At 46.7% G+C, this 21,876-nt stretch overlaps 1 protein-coding gene across 7 annotated transcripts in view; it reads right to left on the bottom strand.

The window, feature by feature from the left end:
* LINGO1 (leucine rich repeat and Ig domain containing 1) overlaps window positions 1-21,876 on the bottom strand; it is a 667,101-nt gene that overhangs the window by 488,849 nt on the left and 156,376 nt on the right. The gene's annotated exons all lie outside the window — the stretch shown is intronic.

Below are 21,876 nucleotides of genomic sequence, written 5' to 3'. Positions count from 1 at the left end.
TATGCTTATAGAAATGCATATTTTAAGTAAAAAAAAAATCAGCCAGTGTTTGTCTTACTCTAGATGTGCCCCTAATGGGCTTTTCTGTAGTAAATGTCACTACATTCAAAATTGCTTACCGTATGGTCAAGCGTAGCACTCACCCCCCTACCCCAGTACCAGTACTCTCCGGTTCCTACGTCTTTCGCACTATCAGTTACCAAGCTAGTCATGCAATGTGTGCAACTGGAGACTGGAGTGAAAAGCAGTGGGGAAGCAGCTTTTATTAATGTATGGCATAAAATAATAATATATGATTTGCATGTTGTCAACATTTAGTCATGCTCTGAATTATTAATTAATTTCATGTATTCACTGAAGTGGTGTCATATATGCCAGAACAAATTATATGAGCATAATAATTTTCTATAAAGTTGTCTAAGCAATTATTATTATTATTATTATTATTATTATTTTCTGCAGCGGGGTACACTGGGGTTCCACAGGGATAACATCGGGGGTGTAGAGTTGGATACTGATCCGAGGCACCAACAGGCTAAAAGCTTTGACCATTCCCAAGATGCACAGCGCCGCCTCCTCTATAACCCCGCCTCCGTACACAGGAGTTCAGTTTGTAAGTTGGTGCCTGCACTGCAGGCAGCTAACAGGGAGGTTTGCGCAAGGCAGCCCTCAAAAGAGCGTTTTTAGAAGAAAGAAGACTTCAAGGGCCGCAGCATAGGCACTTAAAAGTACTATATGTCAGTTTGACATATCGTGCTGTGGCTCCCTCACTTCCCCCAAAGGCGCTGTATACTCCCGCGCCCTGGTTGCCGGGTACTTACAGCGGAGGGCTCCGGTTTCTCTTCAAGCACACACACACACTTGCTGCTGCTCTCCAGGATCACGTGGCCCTGTTACAGAGAGGAGGTAAGAGGGTCCCCCAGGCGGGACCCGCTGAAAACCGCGATCCACTGCGGTCTCTAGGAGACGGGCCGCGCGCGCTGGCGTGGACACTGTGGCCGTACAGGGACCCCACTAGATCACCAGGGCAAGTGGAACAGGTCGGATTACCTCATATTCCAGTTTAATAGGCCCCGCAGTACCTGGTGGTGAAGTCCAGCAAGGGGATAAGGCTCTGACCTGTAGCCCCTTCCCTAGCCCCAGGCGCCATTTACCGCAGATGTTCCCGCCCTGGAGCTGCATCTCTCTCTCTCCCTCACTCCCTGTCAGTGTTTGGGCGCCATTACACACATGCTGAGCTGATTCTGGGACTGCTGGGCACTGTCTCCTCTGTAAAGCCACCTGCATCATCAGCGCTGTGCATTTACAGGACACTTAAGTATTCTACATGTCATTTAGAAAGTGTTAGTTAAGAACAAGTGCATTACTACAGGTATATTTAGTATAAGTATCCTGTGCTATACATCCAGTCTTTACTGTGCATTGTTATATATATATACCTATATAGCTTTACTTAGTGGTACAGTTTGTACTTAGTATTGCTAGTCCAGTGCAGTTTTATTGTTTGTAATCATTTTTGCATTGTATATGTGACTGGGTGTGTGCCAATGGCTGCTGTGTAATCTCTATATCGTGTATCCCACACATATTGCTATCCCTATATTCTGTACCCTGAGGGGGGCGAAGTGCGTCAGGGTCCTCATATAATATAACGTTTCACAGGATATACTACTTTGGTATTTTTCTCTGTGTTTTACAGTCACCACATACCTCTTAAATCCTCTGTTTGTGCTCTGCTTTGCAGTCACACTATACAGGGGTTTTTTGTCAGGTAATTTGTCTGCTTATATTGTACTATTACACCCTAAGGTTACGCTCACATACAATGTCTGCTAAACATGGTGGTCGATCCAGTGCCGTAACTAGACATTTTAGCACTGTGTGCAAGAAACAGCATCGGCGCCCACCACCCTATTTAATATAGGGCCAGTGCGCGCCACAGGCGCGCGCCAAAAATATAGGTGCATGGCTTCATTAGGAAGGGGTGTGGCCACAAAATAATATCAGTTCATATTACACTGCACAGTAGTCTCCATTATTCAAATTACGCTGTACAGTAGTGCCACCACACCAGATAGAGCCCCTTTTACACATTACGGTGGTCAGAGTCCCGCATGTCCGAGTCGCAGAGGGCACGCATGTCCCAGTCGCACAGGGCACGCATGTTCCAGTCGCACAGCGCATGCGTCCCAGTTGCACCCGACCCATTTGGTTAGCACAAGTGTCTTGATTCTTAGCGTTCAGAGGTACAGAACAGGGTTGGAGTAGCAGGACAGGATACAGCTGAGTGTACCTTGCAGTGCTCGGTATATCAGGACACCTGCTGTAGCCGCTTTGCTGTGGGTGTGCATGGTGTTGCCGGCGACAGACAGCCTGGAATCTAACAGGAAGCAAGATCATGTGACCGCCTGGGTACGGGTGCGCAGTGAGAGGCTTGGAATGCACAGCCAGGAAGTTAGTTGGAAAGCACAGGCTGGGAGCGCCGCTGTGTTTCCCATTACGGTAGCGTCTAGTTACCAGACACAACCTTCCCATCACACTGCTGGCTTCCGGGTGCCGGCGGGATTGAGCGCATCCCCATTGTAGTCACAATGGGGATGTAGGCAGTTACGCCTTCAGGGCGACTGCGCTGTGTGCAAGGCACCCCTGGCACACACATAGTCACGACCCTGGGTCGATCTATGGCTGATCCTGCCCATGCAGTGCTGATGCCACGGATTACCCGGAGGAAAACATAGCAGCTGAGGGTTCAGGTACTTGGGGTTCTATACCCCATGGTCAGTCTGCAGCAACGGGGGAAAATCAAGACCAACCTTGGGCTGCTTTCTCTAATTTACTGACTACGCTAGTAACTAGACTTGCGCCCCCCTATGGGACCTCCTGTGCCATTACAGCCACATATTGTCCCTGCAGTTAATCCGCCATTGGCAGATACTCTGTCCTCTCAGTTACAGCAATTAAATCAGTTTCTGGCTAAGCAAAATCCTGACTCTCACCCGTCTAAGATCAAGGGGTCATCTAAACGGGCCATTACCTCCTCACAATCCACACATGGTTCGGATACGTCATCTGATGAAGATGGCGCTTACACTGACCCTTCAGACACTGATGCAGATGCTTTTGATGGGGAATCTCTGACACAAGTGGATGTTCCTGACCTCTTGGAGGCTATATGGAAATGTGACCAGTGGAGTACCCCAGGGATCTGTACTCGTACCAGTTCCCTTTAATATCTTTGTTGGTGACATTGCAAATGGTATTAAAGGGAAAGTATGCCTTTTTGCAGATGATATAAAGATTTGCAACAGGGTAGACACACCGGGAGGGGTAAAACAAATGATTAATGACCTAGCTAGGCTTGAGAAATGGTCAAGACCGTGGCAACTACAGTTTAATGCTAAAAAATGCAAAATCATGCACTTGGGTCTCAAAAACCCAAAGGCTAAATAAAGTATCAAGGGTACTATAATGGAAACTGCTGAGGAGGAAAGGGATTTAGGAGTCACTATTTCAAGTGACTTAAAGGCAGGAAAGCAATGCAACAAAGCAATGAGAAAGGCAAGTCAGATGCTTGGTTGCATAGAGAGAGGAATCAGTAGCAGGAAAAAAGAAGTGATAATGCCACTGTATAGGTCATTGGTACGGCCGCATCTTGAATACTGTGTCCAGTTCTGGAGACCATATCTCCAGAAGGATATAAATACATTAGAGAGTGTACAAAGAAGGGCAACTAAAATGGTGCATGGCCTACATCACAAAACTTACCCGGAAAGGCTAAAAGATCTTAACATGTATAGTTTGGAGGAGAGAAGGGAAAGGGGGGACATGATAGAAACTTTCAAATATACCAAGGGTTTTAACAAAGTTCAGGAGGGAAACATTCTTCAAAGGAAGAGGAGTATTAGAACTCGAGGACATACACTGAAACTGGAGGGAGGCAGGTTCAGGGAAAATTTAAGGAAAACTTACTTCACAGAAAGGGTAGTGGACAAGTGGAATAGCCTCCCATCAGAGGTGGTAAAGGCTAAGACTGTAGAGCAATTTAAACATGCTTGGGATAGGCATATGAATATCCTTACAAAGAATTAAGGTTCAAAAAGGGTTGAGATTACCTAAAAGATACAAAGGGGCAGTGGTTCTTATCTGCCGTCAAATTCTATGGGGGGTCATTCCGAGTTGTTCGTTCGTTATATTTTTCTCGCAACGGAGCGATTAGTCGCTAATGCGCATGCGCAATGTCCGCAGTGCGACTGCGCCAAGTAAATTTGCTATGCAGTTAGGTATTTTACTCACGGCATTACAAGGTTTTTTCTTTGTTCTGGTGATCGTAATGTGATTGACAGGAAGTGGGTGTTTCTGGGCGGAAACTGGCCGTTTTATGGGTGTGTGCGAAAAAACGCTATCGTTTCTGGGAAAAACGCGGGAGTGGCTAGAGAAACGGAGGAGTGTCTGGCCGAACGCTGGGTGTGTTTGTGACGTCAAACCAGGAACGAAACTGACTGAACTGATCGCAGTTGCCAAGTAAGTGTGGAGCTACTCAGAAACTGCTAAGAAGTGTCTATTCGCAATTTTGCTAATCTTTCGTTCGCAATTTTGATAAGCTAAGATTCACTCCCAGTAGGCGGCGGCTTAGCGTGTGCAAAGCTGCTAAAAGCAGCTTGCGAGCGAACCACTCGGAATGAGGGCCTATGTTTCTATGTTTCTATCAGGCTGATTCTTCAAATCGATGATGACGAAGAGCCTCCAGCTACCTCTAAGAAACCAGATAAGTTTAAACGTCAGAAGGTAACTAAATTAGTTTTACCTCATTCTGACCACTTGGTTGACATTTGTCTGGAATACTGGGAAAATCCAGGAAAGAAATTTGCACTGTCTAAAAAGATGCTAGCTTGTTATCCCCTCGCTACAGAGTTAAGTAAAAATTGGGAAACACCTCCGCTGGTGGATTCACAAGTCGCTCGTCTGGTGGTGTCCTCTGCTCTGCTTGTCACTACCGTCACCTCGCTGAAGAAACCAATGGATAAGCATGTGGAGGGTTGCTTGAAGTACATTTACACTCTTGCAGGAGCTGTGCATAGGCCCACTATTGCGGCTTCTTGGGCGGCAAAAGCTATTGAAGTCTGGGTTCAGGAAGTTGAAGCGGAACTACCGTCTGATTTTCCTGATAATGATAGACAATGTCTTTCATATATTATTACAGCCTCTCATTATATTCAGGAGGCGGCATCTGATGCAGGTGTCCTGTGGCCAAAGCGTTTACTACGTCCATTCTGGCTCTCCGGATTATCCGGTTGCGGTCCTGGTCTGTAGATCTGGACTCTAAAAAGACCTTGGAGGTGATCCCTTATAAGGGAAACATACTTTTTGGGGAAGATCTCAACAAGATTATTGCTGATTTGGCATCAGCTAAGACTGCATGTCTGCCTGGTACTACTCCTTCAGCTCCGAAGGCTTAGAGTACTTCCTTTAGTTCCTTTCGACCTCCAGGTAAAATAAAGGGTCAGGCGTACCCGAAACAGGCTCACACTTCCAAATCCACTAAGCCCAAACCTAAACGTGCCCGGGCTGCCCATCAGTCTGCTTCCAAAACAGATAAGCCTGCTGCATGACGGGGCGGGCCTCCCCCTGGGGAATCCCAGGGTGGGAGGCCGACTTCTACGGTTTGTACCAGGTATGGTTACAGACCACTTCGGACGCCTGGCTAAGGGAAGTCGTCACTCACGGATACGCCATCTCTTTCAAGAAACGTCCCCCTCACCAGTTTTGCTCAACAAACAGCCCTTTGGTTCAGGTAAAAGCGAAAACTCTCCATTTGTTGGTACAATCTCTCCTGGATACAGGAATGATAGTGCCGGTGCCTCTGGCTCAGAGAGGCAGGGGGTACTATTCAACACTGTTCCTAGTCCCGAAACCAAATGGGTCCTCTTGGCCTATTCTCATCCTCAAGTCTTTGAACAAATATTTGAAAGTTTCCAAATTCCATATGGAAACGCTTTGCTCTGTTGTTCTGGCTTTGGAGCCCAAGGACTAAATGGTATCTCTGGACATACATATACCTATTGCAGTGTCGCATCAGCAATATCTGCGGTTTGCTATTGGCAACCTACATTTTCAATTCCAGGCCTTACTTTTCAGTCTGACCACGGCTCCAAGAATTTTCACCAAGGTCATGGCGGTCATGACGGCTCTACTCCGCCGTCAGGGTATCAGGATCCTGCAGTATCTTGACGACTTGTTGATCCTGGCGAACTCTCCAGAGGTTCTTCTCTGTCATCTGGAACTGACAGTCCAATTCATGCAAGCCCACAGGTGGCTCATCAACTGGAAGAAATATTCCCTGGTCCCTGCTCAGAGCATGGTGCACCTGGGAGCACTATTGGACACCCACAACCAGCGGCTGTTTTTATCTCCGGAGAAGATCCTGAAATTTCAGGACAAGATTAGATACTTCCTCTCTCACCCACGTGTGTCGATACACTTGGCGATGCAATTGCTAGACCTCATGGTGTTGGGTTTCGACATGGTAGAATACGCTCAATTTCATTCCCGCCCCCTGCAGAGGTTGATACTCTCCAAGTGGGATGGCCTGCCTCACCGGATCAGGACTCACATGATCTCCTTGACTCCGGAGGTCCGTTTGTCATTGAGCTGGTGGCTACAGGACCAGCAACTGAGCAGGTGTCGTCCCTTCTGGATCTCCAACTGGGTCCTTGTGACGACGGATGCCAGTCCGTGGGGCTGGGGCGTGGTGTTGGAGCAACACTCTCTTCAGGGTCGGTTGACCAGGGAGGAATCTCTCTTCCCGATAAACATTCTGGAATTGCGGGCAGTGTTCAATGCATTGACACTAGCCCTGCCTTTAGTACAGAACAGGCCTGTTCAAGTACAGTTGGACAATGCCACCACAGTGGCGTACATAAATCATCAAGGTGGCACTCGAAGCCGCATGGCAATGAAGTATCAAAAATCCTTTGTTGGGCGGAATGCCATCTGCCAGCCATATTGCAGTGTTCATTCCGGGAGTCCTCAACTGGGAAGCGGACTTCCTCAGTCATCAGGACATACACGCCGGAGAGTGGAGTCTTCATCCGGAAGTCTTTCAACTCCTAGTGGACAAGTGGGGCCTACCAGATGTAGACCAGATGGCATCTCGACACAATCACAAGGTTCCGGTCTTTGGAGCAAGGACAAGGGGTCCTCAAGCAGCGTTTGTAGATGCACTGTCAATACCATGGAACTTTTGGCTGCCATACGTGTTCCCTCCGGTGTCACTTCTGCCCACGGTGATAAGGAAGTTCAAGCAAGAAGGAGGAATAATACTTCTAATCGCTCCAACGTGGCCCAGATGGCATTGGTTCTCAGACCTGAAGGGTCTCTCGATAGAGCCTCCTCTTCTACTTCCGCAACGCCCAGACCTCCTCGTTCAGGGCCCTCGTGTCTATCAGGATTTGGCCTGTCTGGCTTTGACGGCATGGCTCTTGAAGCTTCCGTACTGAGGGCCAAAGGATTTTCTGAGGCGGTCATTCAAACTATGTTGAAGGCCCGTAAATCGGCTTCTGCTCGGATTTATTATAGGGTCTGAAATTATTACTTCACATGGTGTGCTGCTAAGAATTATGATGCATTCAAGTTCAGTTTTGCCAATCTTTTGGCTTTCTTGCAACACGGCCTTCATCTGGCCTCCCTCAAGGTTCATATTTCTGCATTGTTGATATGGTTTCAGAGAAAAATTGCGACTCTACCTGATGTTCATACATTCACTCAGGGTGTTTTACAGATTCAACCTCCCTATGTTCTGCCTGTGGCTCCTTGGGATTTGTCAGTTGTTCTGGATGCCTTACAAGAGTCTCCGTTTGAACCTCTTGAGTCTGTGGACCTTAAGTGGCTTACTCTTAAGGTCTTGTTCTTGTTGGCTATTGCCTCTGCTAGACGGGTTTCAGACTTGGGTGCATTGTCCTGTCGGTCACCCTTTCTGATTTTTCACCATGACCGGGCGGTTCTTAGAACTCGACCGGGTTATTTTCCCAAGGTGGTGTCGTCTTTCCACCTTAACCAGGAAATTGTGGTTCCGGCATTTACCTCTCCAGGTTTATCCTCCAAAGAGCGGTCTTTGGATGTGGTACGGGCTCTCCGTATTTATGTGAAGAGAACAGCTTCTCTTAGGAGATCTGATTCCCTCTTTGTCCTTTTTGGTTTTCACAAACGTGGCTGGCCTGCTAATAAGCAGACCTTGGCCAGATGGATTAGAATGGTGATTGCACATGCTTATGTACTTGCTAGCCTTCCAGCTCCTACTACCATCAAAGCCCATTCTACTCGGTCTGCTGGACCTTCTTGGGCGGCCGACCGTGGTGCGACCCTTGAACAATTGTCCAAAGCGGATACGTGGTCCTCAGTGAACACATTCAAAAAGTTCTATGCCTTCGATACTTCCGCCTCCCAGGTTGCCTCCTTTGGACGCCGGGTTTTTGTGCCCACTTCAGTGCGTCCCCTCCCATGAGGAACTGCTTTACGATATCACCGATGTTATCCCTGTGGAACCCCAGTGTACCCCGCTGCAGAAAAGGAGATTTATGGTAAGAACTTACCTTTGTTAAATCTCTTTCTGCGAGGTACACTGGGTTTCACAGGGCGCCCACCCTGACGCACTTAGCTTCTTTGGGTTTGTATGGCATTAGCCGCTGGTAACTTCTCCTGTCGCGAGAATGTGGTATATGTGGCTACTAATGGTTGTCGTCTCTTTTACCTGCTACTGCATTGGACTGGTTAACAAAACTGAGCTCCTGTGCACGGAGGCGGGGTTATAGAGGAAGCGGCGCTCTGCATCTTGGGAACAGTCAAAGCTTTTAGCCTGTTGGTACCTCAGATCAAGATCCAACTCTACACCCCCGATGTTATCCCTGTGGAACCCAGTGTACCTCGCAGAAAGAGATTTAACAGAGGTAAGTTCTTACCATAAATCTTATTATTATTATTATTATTATTATTATTATTATTATCATCATCCTTTATTTATGTGGCACCACAAGGTATCCGCAGGGTCCAGTTACAGAGTATATAAATAAGCAAAACAAGAAATAGTGACTTATAGGTCAACACAATATAGGACAAGTACAGGCAGGGCCGGCTCTAGACCTTGTGGTGTCCAGGGCGAACGTTTCCTTTGGTGTCCCCTTCCCACCATTGAAAACAGGGACAGTGCGCGTCAAAGGCGTACACCGCACAGTAGTGTCCATCAGTCAGATTACACCGCACAGTAGTGTCCATCAGTCACATTACACTGCACAGTAGTGTCCATTAGTCACATTACACCACACAGTAGAACCCCTTAGACATATTATGCCATGTTAGAGCCCCTTACACACATTACACCACAGTAGAGCAGAGCCCCTTATACACATTACGCCAGGTAGGGTCCCTTACATACGTTACGCCAGGTAGAGCCCCTTACACACGTTACACCAGGTAGAGCCCTGTAAACACTTTGTGCCAGGTAGAGCCTCATATACACTTTGCGCCAGGTAGAGCTCGTTATACATGTTATACCAGGTAAAGGCCCTTATACACGTTATGCCAGATAGAGCCCCTTATACACATTGCGCTAGGTAGAGTCTCTTATACACGTTGCGCCAGGTCGAATTCCTCTATAGAGAGAGAGAGAGAGTGTGTGTGTGTGTGTGTGTGTGTGTGTGTCTCTTCACTCACCATCCACCAGCTCTCTGTCTTGGGTTCAGCCGCCGCAGCATACCTCCCAACTGTCCCACGAGGCATGCCAGCAGCTAAGAAAGCTCTCAGCATGCCCCCCACAGCAGCATAAACAGGTAGTGGCCCACAGTCGTGGCACTTCCTGTGAGGCCATGCCCCTATCCATGAAGCCACGCCCCCTAATTTAGAGTATCGTGAAGCGGCCACTACTATGCCCCTTACAATAGCTCCGGACCTACCACTGACAATCAACATCACAACATATTACATCTTGCCAGCAACAATGCAGAGTACTGACTCCCGGCAGCATGAAGTATTGGGGGGTCATTCCGAGTTGATCGCTCGCTAGCTAGTTTTAGCAGCGTGCAAACGCTATGCAAACACTGGGGAGTGCATTTTAGCTTAGCAAAAGTGCGAACGCTTGTGCAGCCGAGCTCTGCAAAAACAGTTTGTGCAGTTTCAGAGTAGATCTGAACCTACGCGATCACTTCAGTCTATTCCTGTCTGGATTTGACGTCATATACCCGCCCAGTGAACGCCCAGCCACGCCTGCGTTTTTTCATACACGTCTGTGTTTTTGCAAACACTCCCTGAAAACGGTCAGTTGACACCCAGTAACGCCCCCTTCCTGTCAATCTTCTTGCGGCCTCCAGTGCGAAGGAAAACTTCGCTAGAACCTGAGCACAACCACAAAGAGCTTTGTACCCGTACGTCTTGCGTGTGCATTGCAGGGCATATGCATGCGCAGAAATGCCATTTTTTCACCTGATCACTGCGCTGCGAAAATCGGCAGCGAGCTATCAACTCGGAATGACCCCCATTACACAAACGCAGGATTTTGAATGCTGCGTCATAAGCACGGAAGGCATTTTTAATATGGAAATGTAGTGCACAAAACATTAATACGTACAAAAAACCCTCGCAATTAAATACATGATCCCGGCAGTGCAGAAGATAAATATACAGACAATAAACCAAGTAACAGTAAGCGCTGCATACCATGTAATATAAATTATACTGGACAGCAAAACGCAATTAAGTATGCCAAGATCATAATGTAGTCATGCATGGAATGAAAGGTTTTCCACACACAAACTAGCAGGTAACATGATCCTAAGTAGACTGTCACATTAAACCCACATGAATAACAGCTGTATAATGCACATGTACAGTAAATGGCACATGTAAACTTGGCACCAATGTGCATATGTAGAGCAGACACACGTGCTGGTCACAAATAAATCAAATAACATAGCATTGACCACCTGTAAAAATAAATAAATATATATCTTAATGTTATCATGAAAACACCGATATGGTGACAACTCATATGTGAAATAAACATATACAGGTATGTAAAAATGCCATACAGCAAACACCATTGAAGAATGCAAGTAGATATGCAGGTATAATGGCAAAGCACATGTAAGCATATGGGGGGTAATTCCAAGTTGATCGCAGCAGGATTTTTTTTAGCAGTTGGGCAAAACCATGTGCACTGCAGGGGAGGCAGATATAACATGTGCAGATAGAGTTAGATTTGGATGGGTTATTTTATTTCTGTGCAGGGTAAATACTGGCTGCTTTATTTTTACCCTGCAAATTAGATTGAAGATTGAACACACCACACCCAAATCTAACTCTCTCTGCACATGTTAAATCTGCCTCCCCTGCAGTGCACATGGTTTTGCCCAACTGCTAAAAAAAATCCTGCTGCGATCAACTTGGAATTACCCCCATGGTCTGTAATAGGGATAGCCTTCTAACATCAATGATAAGAAGTCATTGATGGTTATTGCCCGATGTCAATGGTTTTTCTATCAATGGCAGTGATCTAACTAGTTTCACATCATCAGTGGTATCCATTGGTCCGCCAGCCAATGGTTTGATTCTTCACTAACACTGCAGCACAGAGTTACTAGGCTGTCCGCTAGTAGTATCCCTGAGCTGTGGTGCTGAGTCCACCGCATCCCACTACTTGCTGTGTGCGCTGACTTGGCAGCCTCAACTGTCAGATAGCACTGCAGCCCGCCCGCTCTTTTGTTCATAGACCTGCAAGACAGCTACTCACATCTTGCCCCACCTCCAAGGACATGGTCTCGATCTCCCAGTAGAAAAATGCATGGGATTGAGGTATATAAAGCGCGCATGCGTGAAACACTGATGGCAGGAACCATTGATGGCATAACATCTCATGGTTTCATACCATTGATGGTTCATTTTATGTTTTCCATTAATGGCAAGCATCGATTGAAGACGCACCAATGGCCATCCCTAGTCTTTAATGGGAGTGGGCACTTCACAGCATCAGGCCCCCGTCCTAATCTGCAGCGCTACTGGTAGCTGGCCTGGGATTGTGCAGAGAGGCAAATGTTTGCGGCAGGCGCCCAATCCGGCCCTGAGACAATAGCACACTTTTGTTGTCATATGACCATAAATTCAGGAAGTATGGTGATTTCTATTTGGCTGTGATGGAAAGAAGCACATGGCAAATTAGCTAGTAAGTATGTATTTTTTTCACAAGAAACTGTTTTTTTGCTTGTCAGGTACAATGTCAGGTTTTTCATACTTGTCAGGTATAAGTGACTGTTATGTCAATGCAAAATTATCCAGATCTAAAATTATATAGGCTATCATACTTGTTGATGATTACCAATGTAGAAATCCACGTCAATGAGTTAGCTAAAGATTATCCTGAAATACTAAGCAGTTTTTTTCTAAAATGGTGGTTGTGGGGTAAATTGAGCCAGTTTGAAATTGAGGGCGACAAACTCAGTGCAAGATTTCTCAGAAGAATACAGGGGAGCACTTTATCTGGAAAAGGAGAGGGCATTAGTAAATATATTTTTTACAATTATTCTCATAATTAAAATTGAAAATGTCAATTGCTAATTTTACCCCCAGATGTCCCAATTTTCCCATTGATTCAAATCGATTTACCCTTAATGTGGGGCAAGTTGAGTCACAAGACCACTTTTTTGAGAAGTCAAAGTTTCACACTCCTCTGTCATAGATTCATTCTTATTATTTTGATTGCCAGTAGACATCTTGAAATAAAGGTAGATGTTTTATTTTAATTCTATTTTATTTTTTCCCCTTGCCTTGTGGACAACATAAGAAAAAAATTGGCCGATGTTACCCCACACTGCCCTACTGTTCTCATAGGAAATGCTATTGTTTCCTTGGGAATATTATGTGAATGATGATCCAGCAAAATCCATTTGCAATTTTTGGGGTATAGAAGCAATTGATTTCCATCACTGTGAGGCAAAAATGAGATTTATGGTAAGAACTTACCGTTGTTAAATCTCTTTCTGCGAGGTACACTGGGCTCCACAGGGAATGACATTGGGGTGTAGAGTAGGATCTTGATCCGAGGCACCAACAGGGTAAAAGCGTTGACCTTCTTCCCAGAATGCATAGCACCGCCTCCTCTATAACCCCGCCTCCGTGCGCAGGAGCTCAGTTTTTGGTTACCAGTCCAATGCAGTAGCAGGCAAAAGAGACGACAACTGTTAGTAGCCACATACACCACATTCTCACTACAGGAGAAAGTGTCAGCGGTTAATGCTATACCAACCCAAAGAAGCTAAGTGCGTCAGGGTGGGCGCGCTGTGGAGCCCAGTGTACCTCGCTGAAAGAGATTTAACAATGGTAAGTTCTTACCATAAATCTTGTTTTCTGCTGCAGGGTACACTGGGCTCCACAGGGAATGACTTTGGGGATGTCCTAAAGCAGTTCCTTTAGGGGACGCACTGTAGCGGGCACAAGAACACGGCGTCCAAAGGAAGCATCCTGGAAGGCGGAAGTATCAAAGGCATAGAACCTTATGAACGTGTCCACGGAGGACCACGTAGCTGCCTTGCACAATTGTTCAAGGGTCGCACCACGGTGGGCCGCCCAGGAAGGTCCAACCGACCGAGTAGAATGGGCCTTTATGGTAGCAGGAGCTGGAAGGCCAGCCTGTAGATAAGCAGGTGCAATCACCATTCTAATCCATCTGGCTAGGGTCTGCTTGTGAGCAGGCCAACCACGTTTGTGAAAACCAAACAGAACAAAGAGAGAATCCGACTTCCTAATGGAGGCAGTTCTCTTCACGTAGATACGGAGAGCCCGTACCACATCCAAAGACCGCTCTTTGGAAGACAATTCAGGAAAGGCAAAGGCCGAAACCACAATCTCCTGATTAAGGTGGAAAGAAGACACCACCTTAGGTAAATACCCGGGACGTGTTCTAAGAACCGCCCGATCACGGTGAAAAATCAGATATGGTGACCTACAAGATAAGTCACCCAAATCCGACACCCGTCTAGCAGACGCAATAGCCAGCAGAAACAAAACCTTAAGAGAAAGCCACTTAAGGGCTGCCGATTCAAGGGGTTCAAACGGAGACTCTTGCAACGCCTCTAGAACCACCGACATATCCCAAGGAGCCACAGGCAGGACAAAAGGAGGTTGAATCTGCAACACACCCTGAGTGAACGTATGAACATCAGGTAAAGCTGCAATTTTTCTCTCGGACCAAACCAACAAGGCAGAAATACTGTATGAACCTTCATGGAGGCCAGACGAATGCCCAAATCCAGGCCTTGTTGTAGAAAGGCCAAAAGTTTGGCCGTACTAAACTTGTAAGCGTCATGATTGTTAGATGCGCACGAAGCAAAGTAAGAATTCCAGACCCTATGGTAAATCCGAGCAGAAGCCGGTTTCCGGACCTTCAACATAGTTTGAATGACCGCCTTCTGAAAAACCTTTTGCCCTCAAGACGGAAGCTTCAAGAGCCACGCCGTCAAGGCCAACCAGGCTGAATCCTGATATACACAGGGGCCCTGAACGAGGAGATCTGGGTGCTGCCGAAGTAGAAGGGGTCGCTCTATCGAGAGACCCTGAAGATCTGAGAACCAATGTCGTCTGGGCCACGTGGGAGCGATCAGAAGTAGGATTCCTCCTTCTTTCTTGAACTTCCTTATTACTCTGGCAGGAGTGACAATGGAGGGAACACATATGGCTGCTGAAAGTTCCATGGAATTGCCAGTGCATCCACAAACACTGCTAGAGGATCCCTTGTCCTTGATCCGAAGACCGGAACCTTGTGATTGTGTCGAGACGCCATCAGGTCTACATCTGGTAGGCTCCACCTGTCCACGAGGAGTTGAAACACTTCTGGATGGAGGCTCCACTCTCCGGCGTGTACGTCCTGATGACTGTGAAAGTCCGCTTTTCAGTTGAGGACCCCCGGAATGAATACTGCTGATATGGCTGGCAGATGGCGTTCCGCCCACTGAAGAATCCTTGATACTTCCCTCATTGCCATGCGGCTTCGAGTGCCGCCTTGATTATTGATGTATGCCACTGTGGTGGCGTTGTCCAACTGTACTTGAACAGGTAGGTTCTGTATTAAATGCTGGGCCAAGTTTAGAGCATTGAATACCGCCCGCATTTCCAGAATGTTTATCGGGAGGAGAGACTCCTCCTTGGTCCACCGACCCTGAAGGGAGTGTTGCTCCAACACTGCGCCCCAACCTCTCAGACTGGCATCCGTTGTCATAAGGACCCAGCTTGAGATCCAGAAGGGACGACACCTGCTCAATCGTTGGTCCTGAAGCCACCAGCTCAGTGACAGATGGACCTTCGGAGACAAGGAGATCATTTGAGACCTGATCCGGTGAGGCAGGCTGTCCCACTTGGCAAGAATCAGCTTCTGCAGAGGGCAGGAATGGAATTGAGCGTACTCTACCATGTCGAAAGCTGACACCATGAGACTTAGCACTTGCATTGCCGAATGTATCGACACTTGCAGATGAGATAGGAAGCATCGAATCCTGTCCTGAAGCTTCAGGACTTTCTCCTGAGACAAGAACAACCGCTGGTTGTGAGTGTCCAACAACGCCCTCAGGTGCACCATGCTCTGAGCAGGGACCAGGGAAGATTTCTTCCAGTTGATGAGCCACCCGTGGGCTTGCAGAAACTGGATAGTCAGATCCAGATGGCGTAGGAGAATTTCTGGGGAATTTGCCAGGATCAACAAGTCGTCCAGGGATGGTAGGATCCTGACCCCTTGACGGCGGAGTACAGCCGTCATTACTGCCATGACCTTGGTGAAGACTTGCGGAGCCGTGATCAAACCAAAAGGTAACGCCCGAAATTGGTAATGGAGGTTGCCAACTGCAAACCTCAGGTACTGCTGATGCGACACTGCAATGGGAATATGCAGGTAAGCATCCTGTATGTCCAGGGAGACCATATAATCCCCAGGTTCCAAGGCCAGAACAATAGAGCGAAGAGTTTCCATACGAAACTTGGAGACCCTCACAAATTTGCTCAAGGACTTGAGGTTGAGAATGGGCCGGGAGGACCCATTCGGTTTTGGGACTAGGAACAGCAGTGAATAGTACCCCTTGCCTCTCTGAGCCAGAGGCACCTGTACTACCACTCCTGTGTCCAGGAGGGACTGTACCACCAAATTAAGAGTTTTTGCCTTCACCTGATCTGAAGGGACGTCTGTCAGGCAAAATCGATGAGGGGGACGATTCTTGAAGGATTCGGCGTAACCTCGAGTGACGACTTCCCGTACACAGGCTTCGGAAGTGGTCCTCATCCTAATGGAGCCCAAACACTGACAGGGGGTGAGGGAGAGAGAGATATGCAGCTCCAGGGCGTGAACATTTACACTAAATGGCGCCCTGGAGCTAGGAGAGGGGCTATAGGTCAAAGCCTTATCCCCCTGCTGGACTTCACCACCGGGTACTGTGGGCTTATATAAACGGTGTATGATAGAAAACCGACCTGTGCTCTTGCCCTGGTGGTCTAGTGGGGTCCCTGTACTACCACAGTGATCACGCCAGCGCGCGCAGCCCGCCTCCCACCGGCCGCACAGGATTGCGATTTACAGCGGGTCCCCTTCTTCTCAGGGCTGCTGGAGCAGCCCCCCTGTTGTATGCCTGCTTATTGCATGGCACCAACTACAAAACTGAGCTCCTGTGCACGGAGGTGGGGTTATAGAGGAGGTGGCGCTATGCATTCTGGGAAGAAGGTCAAGCTTTTAGCCTGTTGGTGCCTCGGATCAAGATTCTACTGTACACCCCAATGTCATTCCCTGTGGAGCCCAGTGTACCCCGCAGCAGAAATTTACATATTCAATTTACCTCGGGACTTACTGCGGGATATTATTGAACAGGTCCGGACACTTACCCTGGCTGCTAAAAGCCTGCATAAATTTCTGTAGATAATTGACTATGCCCCTAAGAATGAAATTCAATAGGCCTATGTCTTATTTTCAAGCTTCCTATGTAAACAGCTAAGAGTAAAGCTGAAAGTGGTGGCAGTGTGAAGTCAAATTATATTTTCCTAGTCTTGCCTGAACTCCCAGGAGTAGACCAGCATTCTGGATCTCTGAGTAAGAATGCGATCTGAGTGCTTGGTAACTCAGTTTGTGGAGCAGAGGATGGTGGGACCTCCCATTGTGCCCCTCCCCCATCCCCCGCTCACTGGCTTTTTCTGCCGAAGATTCTTGCGTGTACTGCGCATGTGCCAACCTCTGTAAACATGCACCTACATCCTGTTGCCAGTGATACCTGCGGCACAGACAGAGTGGTAAGTATTTTCAATGGGTGCAGGGTGTCCGGTGTGGGCACTCCTGGATCCTGCACTGTACACCCTTCACCCATTATAGATATACCCATATCTCCCATCCAGAATGTTGTCAAGTATAATTTCATAGATTTGGTCTCATGCCATGCCCAGAAACTGCAAATACGCAACATGCATGTGAATTTACAGTAGTGCCGACATATAGTGTGCATTTTTCTGAATTATTTGACCCATCTGATCACCAGTTTATTTGTTTATTACATGCCTAACATCTGTCCTCATAATAGATAAGTAAAGTAGGAAGGTTTGCTTTTTATTCCTGCAATCAGGAACTATATGTACAAGCTAAAGTAGGAGAGACATTGGACTGGAGAGAAGGGACGGTGGGGGGTAGCACTTTCTACATAATAGTGACTAAGCAGATCCGCACAGTGATGGAGATGCTTCTGTCTGTAGTTCTATCGCTTGTGGGTGCACATTAACGATGACAGTTGCCAGCACTGAAGCTACTTCCATTGCTTGCACCTACTGCATGTTAGATGATTTTGTCACATATAAAGTTTGTTACTATGGTTCAGACAGACATAAGAAGGAAGATTATACCTACTGTATTATAGAGGAAATATGTACATGAAACCTTATAGCAAATGGGGTCATTCACTATTATTATTATTATTATTATTATTATATTTATTATTGTCTTTTATTTTTAAGATGCCACAAAGTTTGCACTACACACTAAACAAGAAAAATACGTAGTAACAGTGTAACTTGACATAGAAGTACAATGCAATGTAAATTGACATATCTAGAGGCAACATACAGCAATAACATGACTAGGTGGGATGAGGACATCAGGTAATTGTGGGGCAATTCGCTATCTTAAAGGCCAAATGGTAGTAAGTCACAGGAAGGGTAAGAAGTTCGCCACTCAGTGAGCCTGTTCACAAGGTAAGGGAGAACATACAATATCAATATCACTGAACAGACTTGGTGTCAGGTGTATGAATCCTTCTAAAGAGGATAAGTGGAGATGTTGTCCATAGCAAACAACTTGCTTCTAGCTATCACTTATGAAGTACATTTTATACAGTGACAGCTATATAGTATCCTATTGGTTGCTATGGACAACATCTCCACCTGTCCTCTAGACAGCTCGTTACCTCCCTGCACACCCTATACAGATAAAAAAAATCCAGGTGCAATATAACATAGAGTAAATTTCAGGTGCTTAGCATAATTTTGGCCCAAAATATGGGCACACCAACCACGGCCAGGTGACCTCATCTGGTGGTTCCTAAACACTAAGGTATAAGTTCAGGATAAAGGACCCCCTAGGCCAACACCAGCCAGTCACACCAAGGCATCACACTAGTGAGAGATATAAGTGTTAAAAAGTGTTACATTAGTAAGATTCAGCAGCTATAGTGATAAGAGTGTTACATAGGTGAGAGGTAATAATTAGAGCAGTGGTTCTCAAACTCGGTCCTTAGGACCCCACACAGTGCATGTTTTGCTGGTAACCCAGCAGGTGCACAGGTGTATTAATTACTCACTGACACATTTTAAAAGGTCCACAGGTGGAGCTATTTATTTCACTTGTGATTGTGTGAGGAGACCTGCAAAACATGCACCGTGTGGGGTCCTGAGGACCGAGTTTGAGAACCTGTGAATTAGAGTGTTGAAAAATGTTACATTGGTAAAAAAAAACAATTAAGTGCTAAAACAGTGCTCGATTAAGTGTTACATTATGATACCCCAAAGCAACCTGGCCACACCAACCCAGGGGGCCCAGCGCCCGAACTCATGGTTGGGTGAAGCCATGTGTAGAGAGAGGAAAATAAGATAGTGGTTGAGGAGAGATTTAATGAGTGGGGGAATATATCTTGGTGGCATCAGGGATGAGAAGAAAAATGTTAAAAACATCATGTGAGAGTTATAACAACCATTCTTGCTGTATCGCAGCAATACATATCTCATGTTAATTAGTAATTAGTTATTGCTAGCAGTGTCATGGAGTTAAATGGACTCTCAGGGCTTCACCAGGAATGGCCACAAGGCAGTATGTGTTTTGCTGCTAGTAGGGGACTAGTAGGGAGTTCACCAGGGTCAGTGACACCTGGTTAACAGGGAGTTTACGGGGAGTGGTTGGGAAAAAGCCAATTTTTGGGGAGTGTGTCTGCCATAAGCTGCAAGCTTGTATGTACAAAAACATGGTTAATTTGCTGCTACTGCTGTGTCCAGTCTGCATAGCCATTGACCAACCTTTAGCTCCAGTGTTACTCATTTGTGCGTGTAGTCTGCTAAGGGGGGTCATTCCGAGTTGTTCGCTCGCTAGCAGATTTTAGCAGCATTGCACACGCTAGGCCGCCGCCCTCTGGGAGTGTATCTTAGCTTAGCAGAATTGCGAACGAAAGATTAGCAGAATTGCGAATAGAAAATTCTTAGCAGTTTGTGAGTACCTCGAGACTTACTCCTACACTGCGATCAGCTCAGCCCGTTTCGTTCCTGGTTTGACGTCACAAACACACCCTGCGTTCGGCCAGCCACTCCCCCGTTTCTCCAGACACTCCCGCGTTTTATCCTGGCACGCCTGCGTTTTTCCGCACACTCCCAGAAAACGCTCAGTTTCCGCCGAGAAACACCCACTTCCTGTCAATCACACTCCGATCACTTCAACGATGGAAATTCTTCATTCGGACGTGAGTAAATCTACTAAGTTTTGTGCTAAAATACTTAGCGCATGCGCACTGCGTACCATGCGCATGAGCATTTTCGCCTTAATCGCTCCGTTGCGAAAATCGGCAACGAGCGAACTGGGAATGACCCCCAATGTGTATGCAATTGCGACTGAGTTTGCGATGGCTCCGGTGAGCGTCTCTTCTTATTTCAAGGCAGCAGCTTCATTTTTAACATTAGCAGTTCCGTAGCCTAGAAAGTTGCAATTGCATTTGCGTGCAAACATGAATTAGGCCCTTTAGCCACAGTCCTTGGTGTTCTTGATTACTTGCTTCCGGAGCCTTCTCATTCATGTTTATCAAAAGCTTAACTATAACAACAATTCTGCAGTATGGACAAACAGTGATGAAATCTAGAAGACATGACCATCATATTTTCTTATATTTATCTTGTGATTATGACCTAGATAGATGTAATAAATCTGATGTATGGCTGACAGAAACCTTTCACAGAAGCAACTCAACATAGACTCACAACGGTGCACTTATTTCTTATTCTACAACTACTATGATGACTTTTAATTGAGAGTAACATACTACAATACAAATACATAGCATGCCTGAAATAATAGTTTTATACTCTGAAGCTTAGTCTGGTTACTGACTGTGCCATTGTGCAGGAGTACAAACCAGCAAACCTAATGTCAGGAACAGGCAAGCAACACTAAACAGCCAGTAATTAGCTCCAATTAAGTATGATTGTGTAAGGGCAGTACACACGGGGAGAGATGTGTGCTGAGTGATCTGTCACACACCGCTCAGCACACATCTCTCCCCTCGCTCAGCACAGCGGTGAAATGAGCGATGTGCTAGATTGTGCATGCAGGCCTATCTAGTAGCGGCAATAGCGACACGTGGGGCCGTGCATCGCTATCGCTGTGGGGCTTACACACGGAGAGATCTGTGCTTAACTTCTAAGCAATCTAGTCAGATTGCTTAGAAATGAAGCACGGATCTCTCCGTGTGTACCCCCCTTAACAGGCAGCAGTGGAACTTGTTAGTGGTGTAACCAGGTGCAAAAATATTCTTTTACGACCCCCTCCTCCATCCCATGGGGAGAGGCGGGGGGGTATTGGGTGACAGGATGAGGGAGTGGGTGACTTGGGAGGCAGAGGGTGGCAAGGGTAGTCAGTGGGTCACCACAACTAGCGGTAGCTGTAATCTATCCCAGTCCCAGCAGTATCGGTTGAATTAATTAACACTAGTGACCCGCCCTGGCTTCACACGTGAGCAATTTTGAATTTACGTCGATAGGCTTATTTAACCGAGGTCTTACCAGATTTGCTTGTAGGCCACATTAATAGTTTTTTTCCTCCTGACGTCAACAGAAAAGATTTTGTTTTGACGTGACACGCAAAAGCGCCACATAAAGGGCCTAATTCTGAGTTGATCGCAGCAGCAAATTTGTTAGCAGTTGGGCAAAACCATGTGCACTGCAAGGGGAGGGGGGGGCAGATATAACATGTGCAGAGAGAGTTAGATTTGGGTGTGGTGTGTTCAAACTGAAATCTAAATTGCAGCGTAAAAATAAAGCAGACAGTATTTACCCTGCACAGAAACAAAATAACCCACCCAAATCTAACTCTCTCTGCAAATGTTATATCTGCCCCCCCTGCAGTGCACATGGGTGGTCATTCCGAGTTGATCGCTAGCTGCATTCGTTCGCTGTGCAGCGATGAGGCACAAAAACGGCACTTCTGCGCATGCGTTTGCGGTGCAATGCGCACGCGCGACGTACTATTACAACGAACTATGTAGTTTCACACAGGGTCTAGCGAAGCTTTTCAGTCGCACTGCTGACCACAGAGTGATTGACAGGAAGTGGGAGTTTCTGGGTGTCAAC

Source organism: Pseudophryne corroboree, chromosome 6, assembly GCF_028390025.1.
Source record: "Pseudophryne corroboree isolate aPseCor3 chromosome 6, aPseCor3.hap2, whole genome shotgun sequence".
NCBI lineage: Eukaryota > Metazoa > Chordata > Amphibia > Anura > Myobatrachidae > Pseudophryne > Pseudophryne corroboree.
The sequence above is the reverse complement of the archived record's forward strand: the minus strand, read 5'-3'. Positions and strand labels throughout refer to the sequence as shown.